This window comes from Pinus tabuliformis, chromosome 8 (genome assembly GCF_031772625.1).
Source record: "Pinus tabuliformis cultivar Carrire ecotype Pingquan chromosome 8, CPIR1, whole genome shotgun sequence".
Taxonomy (NCBI): Eukaryota; Viridiplantae; Streptophyta; class Pinopsida; order Pinales; family Pinaceae; genus Pinus; species Pinus tabuliformis.
In genome coordinates this window covers 1,654,411,035-1,654,416,716 of record NC_142294.1, presented here as the reverse complement: position 1 = coordinate 1,654,416,716, position 5,682 = coordinate 1,654,411,035, and the positions used below count along the sequence as shown (strand labels likewise).

General features: G+C 33.5%; 1 long non-coding RNA gene across 1 annotated transcript; it reads left to right on the top strand.

Annotated features, from left to right (window-relative positions):
- Positions 1-4,722: 4,722 nt before the first annotated feature.
- Positions 4,723-5,248, top strand: LOC149242529 (uncharacterized). Its single transcript, XR_016245727.1, has 2 exons — positions 4,723-4,804; positions 5,218-5,248. It is a non-coding gene; the product is annotated as an uncharacterized LOC149242529 (long non-coding RNA).
- The last annotated feature ends 434 nt before the right edge of the window (positions 5,249-5,682 follow it).

Sequence of the window (5,682 nt, the reverse complement as noted above, 5' to 3'; positions counted from 1 at the left end):
GGGACTTTATTAGAGTTGATTCCAGGAACTCCTGGAACACTGGCTGGGTGAAGAATATAAATTTCTTAAGGAATGAAGATAGAATTAAAACCCTAGTGCCGAAGAAGACGCTTAGAGAGAAAGGAGCAAGCAGAGGAAAGATGAGTGAACCTGGTAAGGATGCTAGGCTAAGAAATATCGCTCTAGCCAGGTGACGCCTGAGGCTCAAAGGGATGGTGCAGGCACCAGGAGTAGAGAGTATTCCACAATGGTAACCTCAAGAGATGAAATTCTAGAAATCGTGGCCCCTGCGAATCTTGCTTGGAACTCCTTGGGTAAAACAGAGAGAAAAAATGGAGAGTTATATAGAATAAAGAGGATAGAGAAAAGTGAAAAAAGAAGGAATTTACCTGGTGCTACGAAGAACAGGGCCATGGTCCTGCTGTCTAGGCCCCCAGATAGGCTCTCCATGGTCAAGCTTCCCTGCGAAGTACAGAATAACAATTCAGACTACCCTAGTGGTGGCTTGTGAGGATGCCTCTGTCGAACTATCTGAGCGACGGACGATGGAGCGAGACTAACTCAAGGATAGAAGAAGAGAGGGTCAGCAAAACCCAAAACCATGAGATGGTGGGGGGAAAGCTAAAAGGAACCTCAAAAAATCTTAGGCCGTCTGGTCTTGAGTGGGATACCAAACATGGCTCAGTTAATTGGAAAATTGATTGGGTGTTACACCAAAAACATACTAATACTTTTTATGGTTATGTTAGAGGTTTCACCATAAACTGTGTCCAGTACAGAGTGGAGGCTAGCCAAAGGGAATAGGAAAATAGTAACAATGAAGAAGACAACATGGGAAGAGATGGAAAAGAAGCAACCAGGAAGGGCAAGAGAGACATAGAAAAAAGATTGCAGAGGGGGTGAGAAGCTCCAACAAAGAGCAGATCAAGAGAGGGAGAAAGACAAGACGAGAACACATGAAAACCCTGATTGATGCATACATGGCAAGGAACCTACTGGAGGTCAGAGCCCAAATAGCTGATTGGGAGCTAGACCTAAATGACAACATAAGAAACCAAGACATTCCCATGGAAGAATGGGAGGACATGGTTCATTACCCAAGTAACTCCCATGGACGGCACACACTCTTCAGACAAATGATCCAGCAATACTGGGTCATGAAGAATGTGGTGGCCTGGGTTATGACTCTCAATAGAGAACAGGTAGCAAGCAGAGGTTTGGAGGCACATGAGGACACCAAGGATAAAGATCCCATCAGAGCAGAGTTACTAAGGGAGATAGCGGCAGTCTAGATCCAAACTTATCGAAATAACTTAGCACTGGGGAGAATTGAACAAACACTGCAGGATATGAAGAGGAGTGAGATGCTGGGTTCCAGTGCCAAAGTGCCAGCCCCAGTGATATCCTCGAACGAGGAGTAAAACAAAGTTCCAACTACATTTTGTTGAAGTTCCATGACAAATAGCTTTTACTTGTTAAAATTGAATTGCAATATAGATAGTATAGATAATGTTGTTAGGCTGATAGAGAAAGACTTATTTAAATTTTGGACAACTTTTAATGCTGACAGGTGGCCACCTGGTTTCCTTCGGGCAGGTTGAGGCCACCTGGAACAAATGGAAAACTTGATTTTGGATAGATAATATAAATAGTGAAAGTACTACCAAGCTTACAAAAAAAAAATCATAAATACATTATTCCTTGACATGGAAAATTTTAGGGGCTAATGTTCGCCCAGTGGGCTAATTTTCCATGATTTTTCCACAAAAAAGATTCGCCAATTTCCAATTTTATAAAAGACGATTAGCCCAAATTTTAGAATATAAAATTATTTTACCTTAAAAATCGCCAACATTATGTAGAGTCTATATATAAAATAATTATAAATTTGATTAATTTTACAAATATATCAATAAACATTTATAATTTGCATATTAGGGATTAGTGAGATTCGCCAATGTTTTAAACTTCAAGAAAATTTTCCATCCTTAAAATTTTCCTTGTTCCTTGACTTTGCAAAATATGCTATAAATGAAAACAAAAATCAAATTATTCTTGAAAGATATAAATTATTTCAAACATTTGCAAAGAAACAAATTAGTTCAAGAGTAATCTTGAGACTTTAAATTATTAAAAATACTTTTCAAGATATATTTAATAAAACGCCAAGGGACACGATTTGTAGTTACGATACTTGGAATTAAATGAAATAGATGTGAAAAATCAATTCTCGTGCAAAGTGTAAATTACTTCTTGACAAGAGAGTCTCCCTTCTTCATCACTAACTACTAAGAGACAATTGGAGATATTCCAAATATATTCAAAATTACTAACAGTCTCCCTTCTTCATCACTAACTAACTACTAAGAGACAATTGAAGATATTCCAAATATATCCAAAATTACTAACAGACATTTGCAAACACTAATACATTCAAAATATTTATTAGAAGAAAATATATATTTATAAACATTCAAAAGAAATTACATATTGTCAAAAATACTAATAGAAAATTCCATACAACAATACTAATAAAAAATTCCATACAACAATATGTTCAATATTTTATGTTTCTTTTATCCAAAAACTATTCAAGATCCATTTTGAGGATACTATAAAGAATGGAGATGTGATAATTGTTTGGATAAGTAGACAATTTAGAGAATTTGTAAACCTGATTACTCATTTAAAAAAGTTTAAAAATAAATTTTTGTTGATTTTGCAAAACAAACTATACATTAAAAAATAATAAAAAATAAAATAAAAATAAAAAATGTTCCTGAAGAAAATCTATTATTTCAAACATTTGAAAAGAAATACATTATCTCAATAGTAATATTGAGGCTGTAAATTATTAAAAAAAAAAATCAAGATATATTTAGTAATACCTAAAGAAACACTAATAATAATTAATTAGTTGCTAAACATTGCAATACCTAGAATTAAGTGAAATAGATGTGGAGAATCAATCCTCTTGAAAATTGTAGATTAATTCTTGAGAACATCGTCTTCTTCATCACCCACTAATTACTAATAGACAATTACATATATTCGAAATATATTCAAAATTACTAATATATAATTGCATACAACAATGTATTCAAAATATTTATTAGAAGAAAATATATATTTATAAACATTCAAATCAGGGCACCTCTAAAAAACTTTCATCAAAATTCTATTCACGATCCATTTTTAAGATATATAGAAACTGGAGATGTGATAACTATTTGGATAAATAGATAATATAAAGGTTTTGTAAATCTCACCACTCATTAAATAAAAATAAAAATACATTATTTCTTTACTTTTCAAAACAAATTATAGATAAAAAATCATCAAAATATTCTTGAAGAAAATAAATCATTTCAAACATTAGCAAATAAACAAATTATTTCAACAGTAATTTTGACGCAGTAAATTATTAAAAGTACCCTTAAAGATATATTTAATAATACATGGAAGGAAACTATTAAGAATTAATTGGTTGTCGAAAATTGTGATATCTTAAATTAAATGAAATATATGTACAATATCAATTCTCCTATAGACTATTGACAAGATTGTCTCCATTGTTCATCACGAACTAATTACTAACTAAAAGTTACATACACATATAGAAATATAACACAATAACTGGTAGCCACCTAATCCGTCTGGGTTTTGGTGGATAGTTAATGCATGTCCAAGAAACCTGGAAATTGAATCCAACATTTTTATTGTTGTATTTATATGTACAATTTACATCATTTTAGTACAATTGAATTCATTTTCTAACAACATTTTTATTGTTGTATTTATATGTACAATTTACATCATTTTAGTACAATTGAATTCATTTTCTAACAATTGTGATTCCAACAGTCGTATAAGAGCAGAGGTATATCATCCTTCTTTATTAGTCCCTGCCTGGGACTCTTAGCAATCGATTGTGCGTTGACTGCGTATTAATCTCTTGTTTGACCAAAAAATATTGCTGTACATCACAACTTTAACCAAAGTTTTCATATTACAAAATAATATAAAATTTATTATGTAATTTTTGATTGGACAATAAAGTTGGGGGTCTTATTGCGCGCTTCGCAGATTTCAAGACATTATGTTCGGGGTAAATATAAGATATCCAAAGTTTTCACAGATGAAAAGTTTTTGTTATCCAAAGTTTTACATACATTGTGCTTCGTGCTATCAATAGTGGAAGAAAAAACGTTTTCCATGAAAATCATATACGGGTACAGACTTATTGAGGCAATGCGCAATGTACATCAGAGCCATATCGGTGGACCGGAATACCCGGTGGAATGTGAAAATTGGAGTCTGGGTCGCGGAAATTTGACGTTTTGTGGAACAATTTTTTATTCTCAAACGTATTTGAGGGTGAACAAAAATTACTTTAAATTTGAGGTCCAATTATTTAGGGTGCGTGTCATAAATGAGTAGTTTACCAATAAGTAATTTACAGATAAAGATGGAGTAATTTATATAAGTAGTTTGCTAATAAGTAATTTATAGACAAAGATAATGGAAATTATATAAACGTAAGAAAATTCGTAGTGTCAGGTTCTAGTTCTCCGTGTCATGCATGCAGTGTCCTGCATCCTGCAAGTGCCAGCTGTTTGCATATGCAGAGAGTAAGTTCCGAGAGAAGCATTCCCCATATAATGTAATATTCACCATAAAAAAATGTTGAATTTCTACAGACGTTTAACATGGTTATTTGATGTGGAGCTGAACTGGCCGGCCAGTAACACTTGCAGCCAGACGCTCCATTGAATCTTTCCCCCCTCGAGCACGAGCTATTGCGGTATCTTCTCATCATTTTTTCGTTGAATTTATACCTTTTTCCATTAAAAATAAAATTCGTTTGGTCAGAGGACCTGGAATACCAAAGGCATTGCACATTCCCTGAAATCTTTTTATTTAATCGATACAAAAGATGATTCCCAGAGCATCTTACATCTATCTGTTCACGATCCTTTTTTTGGGTTGAAAATTTGCAGTTTTTAGCTTATTTTGGAATTTCAGAAAGCATTTATTTCGGTTTCTCAGATATGTTATTGGGACTTCTTCTAGCTCATCTGGGTTTTTCAATCGTCTTCTTCGATACTGTTTTATATTTTTGAAGTATTCTTTAAGATATATAATATGTGTTTTGGGGGAACAATTAATTCGTGTCTTTATCTCTGCATTGTGCTGATGGATGACTAAAAATGGAAGATCTATCGGAGAGATGGGCAAGGGACCTGGATTGTTTTCCAAAATCGGGAAGAAGGCCAGAGGTAAGCAGCGATGGTATTTATGTGTTAATTTTTCAATGACATTAAAAGAAATCCTTTATCCTTTAGCCCTATTTCTTTTATTTCGCTGTCTCTATGATGTTTTAATAAATATGTGCCGAATAAGACAACCAGTCCATCCCTCCTTCACTTGCAAAGGACCTTTATATATTTAAAGACAAATTACTTTTAACTTTAAGAATCTAATAGCTACCCATTTCGAAGGGCAGACGATCTCTTGCTACAAATTGCCACTTGTTGTCCTAGTTCTAACATATTATTAAATGAATTGATGGTGTTCCAAAGAAATCATCCTCCTGTCTCACATTTAGATCGTTTCACTCGTATATAAGTGGTTTCATTCTTAGTTGAGTCTGTTGAGTCAAACTCTCCTTGGCCTTGTTGA